Here is a 13,720-nt window from a genome sequence, read left to right on the forward strand (position 1 = left end):
TATATATATATATATATATATATATATATACCATATTTTCTTTATCCATTCCTCAGCCAATGGACACTTGGGCTTTCATAATTTGGCTGTTATGGATAATTCTGCTATAAATCAATCTTTTTTAAAAAACGAAATTCTGACACATGTTATAACATGGGTAAGCCTTGAGGACATGTTGCAAAGTAAAAACAAACAAACACAAGTCACAAAAGGACAAACACTTCAATGAGGCACTTAGGGCACTTAGTCCCAAATTCATAGCAACAGAAAGAACGGTGGCTGCCCAGAACTAGGGAGGAGAGGGAAATCAGACTTTTTTATAGGTAGAGCTGCAGACAGACAAGATGAGAAAGTTCTGGAAAGCCATCTCACAGCAATGTGAATATCCTTAACACCATTGAATGTACACTCAAAGGTGGTTAAGGCGGTGAATTTTATATATGCACTTTGTACCACAGTAAAACAGTGTTTTAAAAAGCTGATCTTGGTGGGGGGGCGGGTGCGCCTGGGGGGCTCAGTCATTGAGTATCTGACTCTTGGTTTCAGCTCAGGTCATGAGCTCAGGGTCTTGAGATGGAGTCCCAAAACAGGCTCCCTGCTCAGTGGGGAGTCTGCTTGAGATTCTCTCTCTCCCTCTCCCTCTGCCTCTCTCCACCACTTGCACACACTCCCATGATCATGCTCTCTCTTTCTCTCAAATAAAGAAAGAAATAAATAAATATATATATATATATATATATATATATATATATATGTATGTATTTTTTTTTTTTTTAGTTGATCTTGGGGCACCTGGCTGGCTCAGTCAGTGGAGCATGTAGCTCTTGATCTTACGGCTGTGGTTTCAGGCCCCACACTGGGTACAAAAATTACTTAAAAATAAAATCTTTAAAAAATAAAAAATAAATTAATCTCCACACCCAAGGGTTTTCCAAGGAATTCTGTTTCTAGGTCCAGTGAGATACCATGTTGGTCATCATTATCATCATCATCATTTCTGAGTTCTTACTAAGCATATGTTGACTTATTTAATCCCCAAAATAGCCCCATGAGGTTGCTGGATGGACGTTATTCTACAGGAAACTGAAATTCAAACGAGTTAATTAACTTGCCCAAGATCAATGTTTTGCAGAGCTTAGACTTGAATCCAGGTCTGTCTTCGTTCCAACCTTAGTGCATTTAACGAACCACTCCACCAGTTTGACACACCTTTCTATTTTGTCTCCCAGGAATTGGGATGTGGAGGTGGAGAAGGAGGCAGGAAAGGCAGGCAGGAACTGTCCAGTGGTTTGGGTTTTCAGGGACTTTCGTTTTCATGGCCCTCCTGCACCTTAACCCTGCCTAGCCATGGGAGGTTTCAGGTGAATTAAATCAGACGCGTGCGGCAGCCCTAGAGAAGTAGACGAAGGTTTTATTGTATTAGTCATTTTTCCTGTCATCTTGAATTAGTGTCATATTAGCTTAATGCAATACTAACATGATACAGAAATGTTAGCATATTACAGACTACTCAGTGTGTCAAGTAAGAACTTTATCATATTACTCTGCCACGGATATTTCAAAGAAGAGGCGAAACATGGGTGTGCCCATAAAACAAGGCCAGTTCATGCCAACTCCAAGCAAAACCCTCCAGCTGGACCTTGAGCTGGAGAAAGGGGTGAGAGAGTGTGTTAGGATATCTGATTCCAGAACCTTTAATCCCGATAGATATCAAAGAAAAATAATAATTAACGTAACAGGATAAAACCTTGTGAATTGGGCACCTTCAATCTGGTCCCCCTTTGCCCTAATTATTGACAAACAACAGACTTTTTTTTTAAGATTTTATTTTATTTATTTGACAGACAGAGATCACAAGTAGGCAGAGAGGCAGGCAGGGGTCGGGAAGCAGGCTCCCCACTGAGCATAGGAGCCCAATGTGGGGCTCGATCCCAGGACCCTGAGATCATGACCTGAGCCGAAGGCATAAGCTTAACTCACTGAGCCACTCAGGTCCCCCTGACAAACACGAGACTTGAAGGGAAGCGATGGGCAAGGGAATCTGTGAACCAGAAGAGTCAGATCTTTGCTTCTCACATGAGGTCTAAACCTCCATGTGGCTAACACCTTGGGGCTGGGTAAATGGCAAAGCTTCTCCTCTTGGATTAAATAAACCCATGGGCAGTCCACCATTGATTTTCAGGGAGTGAAATTGTACCTAAAATTGTGTATGCAGGTGGATTTTTTTTTTTTTTTGGAAAAGGTCTGAAGAGTCTTTTTTTTTAAAGATTTATTTATTTTTCAGAGAGAGACAAAGAGTGAGCGAGCACAAGCGGGGGGTGGGGGGGAGCAGCAGGTAGTGGGAGAAGCAGGCTCCTCACAGAGCTGGGAGCCCAATGTAGGACTCTATCCCAGGACCCTGGGATCATGACCTGAGCCAAAGGCAGCCAACCAACCAAGCCACCCAGGTATCCAAGGTCTACAGATTCTTAAAGGTGAGCCCCACATAGGTAGGCACCACTGCATTAAAGGAAGACTGGGAAACATCAAGGCAGAGAGAGACCAGGAAATACTGCAAAACCCAGGGTCTAGTCCAACTCTGTCTTTGACTGGCCACATAACATTAAATCACATCTGCCTCAGTTACTTCATCCAGGCAATGAGGATAATTATATCTGTGTTATGTACTCCAGGAGGTTTGGGTGAGGATTAATCAAATGATGTGTTGGAAGGAACCTCAAAAAGGAGAAATCCTTTAAAAAAAAAAAAAAAAGAAGATCAAATATCATATGATCTCCCTGATATGAGGAAGTGGTGATGCAACATGGGGGCTTAAGTGGGTAGGAGAAGAATCAATGAAACAAGTTGGGATTGGGAGGGAGACAAACCATAAGTGACTTAATCTCACAAAACAAACTGAGGGTTGCTGGGGGAAGGGGGGTTGGGAGAAGGGGGGTGGGGTTATGGACATTGGGGAGGGTATGTGCTTTGGTGAGTGCTGTGAAGTGTATAAACCTGGTGATTCACAGACCTGTGCCCCTGGGGATAAAAATATATGTTTATAAAAAATAAAAAATTTTAAAAAAAAATAAGAAGAAGAAGAAGTAAGCTATTCATACTTCCTTTAAAAATTACCATCAGCTGGTGAGTGCTGTGAAGTGTGTAAGCCTGACAGTTCATAGACCTGTACCCCTGGGGTAAATAATACATTACATGTTAATAAAAAAAATTTTTTTAAGGAAATAAAATTTTTTTTAAAATTTGGATTTGAAAAAAAAAAATTACCATCAGCTTTCAATGGGAAGAAATTAAAAAAAAAAAAAAAAAAAAGTCAGCAACTTTGGCCAAGAGAGATCAAGCCAATTTCTCTATTTCTAGAAGTGAGTCCAAAGCTCCATGTCCAGACCAGGGGAAGGATGTTGAGCGCAAGGCTGTACAGCTCTACAATAAATGTTCCCCTTAATTAAAAATCTATTAGCAAATTTCCTGATAGGCCGATGGTATTTACAAATATAAACCGATAGCTGTTTATTAGAATGTTTATTCTAAGGCCTTAAAATGAGTTTTCCCTTGTAGTGTGATAATTGTTCAGATGGCTTCCTGCTGATTTAATTACTTCAATTAACAAGGATTCTCAGAGACTAGTTTCCCTTAGCTTTGGATTTTCTCTGTTGTTATCACTGGGGCCTCATTTTTTGTAGCTTAAGGGCCAAGCGAGCGTTTATGCCACTTACCACCAAACACCAACGTTAAGAAGTGCAGTGGGAAGAGGGAGGAGGCATGGCGTTGCCTGTGCGAGCATTTCCTGGGCCGTCCTCTGCACACACAGAATGCTGCCGGTCCCATGGCATGAGGTGGGGTTTCTCTTGGTTCAGAAGCTGGGGCTAGCTGTGTTTGACTGCCTCCATGTTCTGCCTCTTGCCACCAATGACATACTTTGAAGCGGTCGATGAAGCTGGTGGAGAGCTATATGGCCCCCAAAGAATGAGCCCCAGACTCTGGTTGATGACTTGGGCGTAGTGGTTTTAAAAGCTGTCCAACAGTTCTTCAACACACCTCCCTCCAGAGTGTGTCCAGGGCTCAGTGAGTCTTCAAACACATACAATAAGGCCAAAGTGACCATGGGTGCTGAGATCATAGAAGACCTCAAGCTTTCCCCTTGCTCTCTCTTAGATCACTTGTTCTGGGTGAAGCTAGTTTCAATGTCATGGAGAACTCCACAGAGAGGTTCCCATGACCAGGCACTGAGGCTTCCTACCCATCCGTGAGTGACTCACCTCCCTCAAAGGGGCTCCTCCAGCTTCCTACCAGCCTTAGAGGACAACGGCCTGGCCAACAGCCCAACTGCTACCCAATGGGAAACCCTGAGCCAGAGCTACCCCCTTTTGTTCATCAGCAAGCATTGACTAAGCACCAGCTACATGCCTGGCAGTGTTCTAGGTTCTAGGAATGCAGCAGGCACGAGTCCAAGAGAGCACCTGCTTTCATGACAATGGCATTCTAACACTGTAAATCAAGGAATGGATAAGAGCAATCAGGCCCATTTCAGAAGATGAGAAGCGTTGCAAAAGAAATGAAACAGGGTAATAGGGTGGAAAATGCCTGGTAGGACTGGTCTATCATCTGGGGAGGCCAGCTTCTGCTGAGGGGTGATATCTGAACTGAAATTTGAAGAAATAAAAGATTCAGAAAAGAATGTTCTGGATAGGGACGCCTGGATGACTCAGTTAGGTCTGGGTCCTAGGACTGAGTCCCACACTGGGTTCTCTGCTCCACTGGGAGTCTGGTTCTCCCTCTCACTCTCCCTCTGAGCTCTCCCACTCTCTCTCTCTCTCTCAAATAAATAAAATCTTAAAAAAAAAAAAAGGAGAAGAAGAAGAATAAGAAGAATGTCTTAGATAGAGGAAACAGCAAGGGCACAATGGCTAAGGGAGGAAAGAGTTTGGGAAGCTTGGGAATAGGAATGCCAGGGCGCTGTGCAGAACGTGGAGACGGGGTTCAAAAGGGTGCTGGAAGACAGCAGAACTTGGAGGGCCCTGGAAACCAGTGGAAGGAGGGTCTGTGATTCCAAGGGAAGTCGACAGAAGGTTTGAAGCTGGGGAGTTGACAGTCTGATATGCAGCTTTGAAATATCACTCTGGCCCCTGGGCAGAGGAGCATCACGGGAGGGGCCAGATAGAAGCCCTGAGACCCAGAGCCTCACCGGCTCCCCCAGGAGGTCAAAGGCCATAGCTGGTCTGCAGTGAAGGCAGGAAAGCTGAAGAGAAGACCCAGGTTTGAGCAAAGTTTTTATGTGGAATGAATGCTGAGAGATTGGACTTTGGGGGCAACAGATAACAAGGAATCAAAGATGACTCTGATTGGGGCTTAAACAACCGAGAGGAGAGAGGAGCCAGTGACTGACATATTGGGAATTCAGGTGGAAATAGGTCTGAGTCCCACCTGTGGGTCTCAGCTGATCACACTCCACAGCCAACCAGACCAGGCTTACAGGTGAAATTTTCCTGTGGGCCCAAGAAGGTTGCTGTGTCCTACAGGGCTTTATAATTTGTGGAAAGTGCATTAATATACATTACTTATTTGATACCCACATTTCTATGAGGTAATCCAGATGAAGGCTTAAATCTCCATTTTATAGGATGAGAAAAACTGATGCTCAGAGAAGTTAGGTGGTTTGCATAACACCCCCAGTTAGAAAGAAGGCATACAGGCTTCTTAAAGGGGGAGCGAGTGGCATTTTGGACAATTCTTTGTGCTGAACTGGTTCCTGGTCTTCGGGCATCCTTGGCCCCTGCCCACCATTGCCGGTGGGAACCCCCTCACCCACATCCACCCACCCATTGTGCCAACCAGATGTATTTCCAAATTCTCCTCAGGGGGGCAGCACCTGGCACACGTCAGGTTAATTGATGATTGTCGTTAACTGCTAATCCCCTCCCCTATAAAGGATGTACACACACACACACACACACACACACACTCCTTCAAAAATAAAAATTAAAATAAAAAATAAAAACCTTACCCAGCTTCCCCCTCCCTAAATTAAATTGTTTATGGGGTGCTCCCTCTCTGACACACTTGCTGGGTACGGAGAATACATGGATGGTTACATTTGTACCTCACCTGGATGACCTCTCAGCCAGGTAAGGAGCTCGTGCTTCCTGCAATACCTAGAGAAAAAATTAGGAAGCTTTCCCAGGCCTGATCTCATGCAAAATTTCCAATATGAAAACATGAATTCCTTCCTGCTAGTGATAAACAAATATCAAGAGTCTGAATATACAAACACACCCTACAGAGGAGGATTCTGGAACCTCGGGCAAAATATTATAATATTTTCATGGGCTGCCCAAATTCCAAGCATTAGATTTGATGAACAGCTTTATTGAATTTTGTGGATAAATATTTAAAGCCTTCAAGGGCTTGTGTAAATCACACCTAGGCAGACGCACTTGCTCACAGCTCCATCTGCTGGCAGCTCCTGGTATAGTGCAGGGGAATGAACTGGTCGCGGGGACGCCGCCGAAAATTCAAGCCCTTCCAGGAGACCCAAGCCATCCGCGGCTGCCCCAAGAACCCAGATCTTGTGCAAACGACCCTGAGGCACCAGTTCTCGGGAGCCTCAAGGCATCGAAGAGCAAAAAAAAATTTCAAAAACAACGTGAGATTAAGGAAGCCAAAAGAAAAAGGATAGGAAAAAGACGCAAGAGTTTGGTTTCAGAAGAATTTTGGAAACATAGTGCCCTCCAGAGGTCATACAATCCTTCCCCCTGTGTCAGGCAAAAATGTACCTGGAACCCACAGGATTAGGCAAGAGAGCTCACAGCCCCCACCCCGGGGACGATCTGCCAGGGTCCTTTGTTCCATTCCCTGCCTGACACTTCTCACATAGAGGATTGCAGCACAGATCTTTAAAAATCATGTCCTGGCAGCATATGGAATGGCATCCAGCGTTCACACAGACTGTATGGGGGAAAATGACAAAATAGCATGTGCGCCTATTTGCATGCATGTAGAAGGGAAGGCTGTGCATCAAAATATTAGCAGTGGTTATCTCTTGTGGTGAGAATGGGGTGATTTTTTAAATTTTTCCTCCTTGTGGTCTTGTGTATTTTCCAAATTTTCTCTCATGGACACATCTCACTTTTGTTAAGAAAGAAAAGAAATCAAGAAAAATAATACAACCCCAGGAATAAATTCCTCCTTTCCTCCCTCCAGCTGTATTGTAAGTTCATTTCCTCCGGTTTTACCCTCGCAGTAAGTAGATGAAGGTAATTACTAATAATGATGATAAGAAGAACTCACAGTTGAGCATTTACTACGAAAGGTGGTGCCTGGAAAAGCACCTAGCTCAGCATCTGATACGTAGGGAAAGCTGAGTTAATGTGACCTAATATTATTAATAATAACATTATTATTATCATGATTAACCTTCCCTAAAATATATAGAACACTGACCTCAAAAAGCTCACAGTGTAAATGGAGAGAGAGAAACAATACATAGTGGGTAACTAATAACATAACAAAGAAAGCGACATGATAAATCACGCAGCAAGTGATGCACCTTAGGGTTTAATTCTAAGCTGGTTCTTTGGTTGTAAGAAAGAGATTCACTCAATCTAGCTCAACCAAGGACTAGTCTCAATAGTGTCTCCTTGGAACTCAAAGGTAAGAACCAAAGCACAGGTAGGCCCCGTAGGAACTGAAAATGGGAAGCCAGAAAGAATCAAGGCTCCTCCCCCTGTCCTTAAATCACTCTTTATTCTATACCCTACTCTCTTACCAAGCTGCGTTTTCCTGCACAGATATCCACTCCCAAACTATTCCTAACCTACCTCTTTCCCCCTCACTGTGCACAACAGCTAACCTGCTCAGTTTCTGTCTCATTTCAGATTCCTGAGTGGACAATCACATGGACCCAAATGGACCATGTTTCCACACTCCATCACGAAACCACTTAGCCCTGGCCAGCCGGTGGATGAACTACCCTTGAATCAGGTACCCACCACTAGTAAAATTGACCTAGTAAGACGAATTGGGTCACGTGGTACAAATACGCCACTGCCATTGTCTTTCTAGGGCTAGAGGTAAGGGTATGGGCAGAGAAAGCAGTGACCAACATTTGTTTTTGCAAGGTTTCCTTCCTGTCTGTCCTCATAGACCTCTTCTATTTGTTGCTTGAATGGTAATGGAAAAGACTTTTATCATGGATTGGATTTCCCAAAACGTGGATTCTGAGATAGAGGTTAGGGAATGGGAGGCTGATTAAGAATTATCGGTGGGGTGGGGCGGGGGGGCGCCTGGGTGGCTCAGTCGGTTAAGTGTCTGCCTTCGGCTTGGGTCACAATACCAGGGTCCTAGGATCAAGTCCCATATTGGCCTCTCTGCTCAGTGGGGAGCCTCTCCCCCCTGCTTTCCCTCTCCCACTCCCCCTGCTTGTGCTTTCTTTGTCAAATAAACTATATATATATGTATATACATATATATGTATACACACACACACACACACACACACATATAAAAGGAATTATCCTTGGGGTCAACACCAGAGAAAAGAAAGGAAGAAAACAAGTTTGGTTCAGGGGAGAGGTCAAGCTCTGATGAGATCTCAAAAGAAATTTCAGCAACTCTGTAGGGAGTCCTAAAGGTGGGCATACCCTACAAGACTCTCCCTACCTGAGGCAAGAAAGACTTGTTACCTCCATCTTTAAATAGTCAAACCTCCAAACAAGTTGAGCCATGAGAAATGCTGTTGATAGGACATGCCCTTAGTTCTTCATAAGTTTTTCTCTCTCACCCTCTAGAGTACAATTATCAGAGTAACGCCTCTAACATGCTGGTCACTTCTTGCGAATCTAGTTGGATTATCACAGTTTTATCAATATAATGGAGCAGTATTATAGTCTGTGGAAGGCCCGGACAGTCTACTCCGAATATATTATGATAGAAGGGAGCGAGTTAACATAGTCCTGGAACAAAACTATAAACACATATTGTTGGCCATTCCATGTGACGAGCAGGCTGTTTCTCATCTTCTGATAAACGAAAAGGGCACTTTCACCAGATCAGTGACCACATACTATGCACCTATATCAGCCATGTCTTTTCTGTATTCTGATGCTGTGACATCAGAGCCCTTGCTAACCCTGGAGGGACTGTCCCTCCCAACTAGCCAATTCCTAGTGGAAGTAAACAACCCACCCACTAGCACAATTTTCTAATGCAAACCAACCAATCCAGTTGGCCATACCCTCAACCACCTCTTTTTTTGGGCCCTCACACTCTGGGCCTCTACCATCCTGGCCTAATCATCCCAGGCCAGGTGTCAGACAACTAGGGAGAGCCCCTGTGGCCTAGAGCCCACTGAAATCATGCAAACCGGCCAATTCTAAACCTACTTGCCCTGCTTCACCCATTCCTTCCTGAAGAAAACCACAGCAAAGGCATTTCCCCTCCCCCCCATCTCCTGACAACACTGGTGCCCCCACCCCTTCTGGCATTTGGTATGCCTGCTTTTCTTGGGAACTGTGACTAACAAAGTGTCTTTCCAATAGTGACCATCCTGAGCTCTTGACCTGACCGAACCTCAAATGTTCTACTACTAATACTATATTTTAGAACATTGTGGCTTTGTTAATCTGCTCTAGGAAAGAGACTACAGACGACATAAGTAGCTGCACTGGTTGGAGGTGAGATGGGTACTACTTGGTCTCCACTGTCTATTCTGGAGGCCACCTGATTTTTCCAGGAGCCAGGCTAAAGAACTGAATGGGGATAGGATGAGGACCACTGCCTCTGAACTCTTTAGGACTTTGCCAGCATTAATCTCTGTTATCTCCCTTAGATGAGATACTAAGCATTGACTATCTCTGCCAGCATTGGGAAGTAGGGGGTAGAGCCTTTGACTTGCCCTTCCTCACTATGGTAACCCCTGCTCTGTAGACCAAAGATAGTGTGGATGAAACCAACTATGGATTATGTCTATCCCAGTAATACTTTCAAAACCTGGGGCAGGACGACTGGCTGAGTCCACAGACCTCGTACATTGTGGAGCTGGACTATAGTCAAGGACCTCAAATCTGTCTCCTATGCTCTAATAGAGGGGTCATGACCATGCTTTGACCTCTGGGTGGCAATTCCAGTTGGGATCCTGTGTCCACCAGTCCTAGAAGTGTTTGGCCATTAGCCTTTTCCCAGTGTACAGTTACTCAATTAAATGGCTATGCATCCCTTTGGGGAAAGCCTGGAAGAATCATTAACGGGTCTACTTATGGGGCAAGGGTCTTCCTTGTGGAGAACTGTCCTCTCACTGAGTTTCAGGTTCCAAAACGGGCCCAGGTCTGGCAAAAACGAGCAATGTGCTGTGTCCTTTTATTAGGAGTGATTGCTGTCAACCTCCTGATTGGTCACCCTTGATCTCTTTCAATCATACACATTTAGTAGTACTCTTGTTGGCTCCCCATCTTTCACCCTTGGAGAGGTCATTTTCCTTTAAGCATCTTCATAATGCTCTGTAAGAAGGACCTTCCTGGCTGCAGCTCTGACCTTTCAATTCATTACAGTAATTGTCCACCTGATGCTCAGTGTCACCATCTGGCCTCTCTTTCCTAGTGTGAGCTTCCCTGTTGCTGTTGGTAAGCCTAGTCCTGTCACCATGTATCCTAGAGTTAGCCTTGGCTAAGCCCCACCAGGCTTCCAAGGGATGCTACTGTCCCACTCACTCACCCACACATTCCTCATCTCTTTACAAACATACCTTCTCCAAGCCTTTCCATGGCACACAAGCACCTGGTGGGTTCTCTGGCCTTCTTCTGAGCCTTTCAATCCATTTCCATCACCTTCTGTGGAAATTCTGGCATTTCCACCTCATTTATCACGGGCCATTTCTTTTTCCATGCCTCTAAAAACATCCTAGCAGCAGGTCCGCATCATCTCCTGGGTCACTGCCTCCTCTGCTGTTGGCTTCTCAACAATTCCATCATCTGTGTAACTACTTTCTGCATTAAATTCCCTCATTCGAAATACTTAGAGGTGTTTCTGTTTTCCTGGTCAGACCTAAGTGATTCTCCATTCAACATCTCCAGATTAAAACTCCCTTAGGGAAGGAACCATCTGTTCTCCATCTTTGAGGCATCTAACTAAGCACCTGATATTTAATCAGTTCTCAGTAGAAGTTTGATTAATTTACTGGACAATATTTACATAGAGGATAATTTCTCCAGCTACAAATGTCTGCCGTGTGTGGAGTGAAAGGTAAGCTTCTGAACATATTGCAAAGCTTCATCCTTTGGGAAAAATATTAGAAATATTCCTACCTTCAATTGAAAAGAACATTTTAAATTCCCTCTTTTTAAAGATTTTATTTACTTATTTGAGAGAGAGAGAGAGAGAACACATGCAGGGGGAAGGAGTAGAGGGAGAGGGACAAGCAGACTCCCTGCCGAGCTCAGAACCCAATGCAGGGCTCGATCCCATGACCCTGAGATCATGACCTGAGCGAAAACTAAAAGTTGGACACTTAACTAACTGAGCCACACAGGTGCCCCTGACAAACTCCCCTTCTACTATAGCTGCATTTATAGGTCAGTTTTGGTCATTAGCATTTCTTCAGAAAGCCAAAACTCCTGAAAATCAATTTCCCAAATCAGCCCACAATAAAAGCACAGTTTCCCCTTCTCACTGGCCCTGTCCCTGTTGCAAAATGTTTCCCTTTGTGCTGTGAAAACTTGAGCTACAGAAAACTTTAGCCACTCCCTAATCCAATCATTTTATTTTCCAAGTGAAGAAGCAAAAAGAGCCAAGGAAGATCAATGACTTGTCCAAAGTCACAAAGCTGTGACAAAGCTAGAACTAAAACTTTGGTTTCTTGCTTCCTTACATGGTTTTCTTTCTACCAACCACGACCCACCTTCCTGGCATCACCCAGCAGAGTAGCCCAGCAAAACACCAAAGAGAACGATTTTCTTTTCTTCTAAGCCTCTGAAAGGCCAGTCTTTGCTGGTGGGACTTTGAGAAAGGGCTCTTACCTACCCAGTATACACTCATTGGGTGACTTCGATTACCAGACATTGTGCTGGACACTGGATAGAAGGTGGTAAATAGTGGTATCAGTAGAGAGAAGAAGGAGAAAGAGGAGGAAGAGGAGAAGCACAAGACAGGGAGGGGAAGAAGAAGTAAAGAATAAGGAGAAGAAAAGATATGGCGCCTGCTCTAATGAAGCTTCCGGATTAGAGGTTGTTTTGTCCATAGAAGCATTTCAGAAAATAAATCTTATAAACAGTCATTCTGAAACACAAAAAAGAAGGGTCAGCCTAATTTAAGGATCGGCCAACTGTGGCTTATGGACCAAATCCAGCTTGCAGCCAGTTTTGTAACCCACAAGCTAAGAAGGTTTCAACCTTTTTAAGGAGTTGTAACAGAGGGACCCCTGGGTGGCTCAGTCAGTTGAGCGTCTGACTCTTGATTTATGCTCAAGGCATGATCTCAGGGTCGTGAGATTGAGCCCCACATTGGGATCTGCGCTGGGCATGAAGCCTGCTTAAGATTCTCTCTCTCCCTCTCCCCCCACCTCTCAAGTAAATAAATAAAAATAAAGGATCAGAATAGAAAGAGAGAGCAAAGTGTGATACAGACCCTGAATGGCCCCAAAGGATTAAATATTGAATACTCTTTCTCCTTTAAAGTAAAAGCTTGCTGATCCCTGGTCTAACTTCAAAGAAGCAATGAGTCTCTGTTGACTTTGCCATCCCAGCATGCATTTACTTTCCCCATTCTCAGCCCTTGGCTCTGGACAGGACTGGTCCCACCCCCACATCCAGCACAGAGCTTGAATCCATACTTTAAGAAATCCTCTTACCTGTGGTAATGGTTCTGCAGTGGGTACAGAGCTCCATTCTGGCAAACAACAGGCTCCAGCAACTCTTGGAATCCATTGGAAGCTCTCCTTCTCAAGGCGCGGAAGCTGGAAAGATGGAAGCCTGAAGCCACTGGGGTTGGTGATATGGAGACAGCCAATCTGAAGAAGGAGCAAACCATACTGGTAACTTTGTGTCTCCTTTTCACTTGATAGGTTTACATCACTTGAAGCCCAATCTTCACCATGTCTGGAAGAAATCATGGTAAATAACATCTATTCCCTCCATCAATCAAATTATTTGTAATCCTGGAAACTGCTAAAGACGTCATAGACCAATGGAACTACAAGTTCTGGGGACTCTTGCCTTTGTATTTACCTTTGTAAATCCTCAGGACAGCTCCAAAGCTTGCTGACAGCTCAGAAGCTGAATCGTTACAACCCATTAGAACTCATCAAGCAGGGGCACCTGTGTGGCTCAGTGGGTTAAGCAGCTGACTCTTGATTTAAGTTTAGGTCATGATCTCAGGGTCCAGAGATCCAAGCCCTTGTCTGGCTCCCCACTCAGCAGAGAGTCTCCTTCAGATTCTCTCTCTCCATATGCCCCCCCCTTTTTTTTTAAAGAAAGAAAGAAAAGAAACTCATCAACCAAGCTTCCACCCCCGCCCCCCTGCCCCGTTTCAACGAGCTTCACCGGGATCATCCCCAGGGTTTAAGTAACCTTTGCAGAGCGCTCTGAAATGGGAACAATCTCGAAGATTCGATTCAACCCTCCAAGTAGCCTTTTAGCCCTAATTCCTCAACTGGAAACACATCCTGTTATTTGGTGTTTTTAGTACCAAGAATCTTTCCTCGTTCACAGCAAGATTTTGCCTTTCCTAATCATGC

The 13,720-nt window shown here is 44.4% G+C and overlaps 1 pseudogene; it reads right to left on the minus strand.

Moving 5' to 3' along the window:
* Positions 1-13,014, minus strand: part of LOC132004959 (large ribosomal subunit protein uL1-like) — a 91,391-nt pseudogene extending 78,377 nt beyond the window's left edge.
* Positions 13,015-13,720: the final 706 nt, after the last annotated feature.

Source organism: Mustela nigripes, chromosome 17, assembly GCF_022355385.1.
Source record: "Mustela nigripes isolate SB6536 chromosome 17, MUSNIG.SB6536, whole genome shotgun sequence".
NCBI lineage: Eukaryota > Metazoa > Chordata > Mammalia > Carnivora > Mustelidae > Mustela > Mustela nigripes.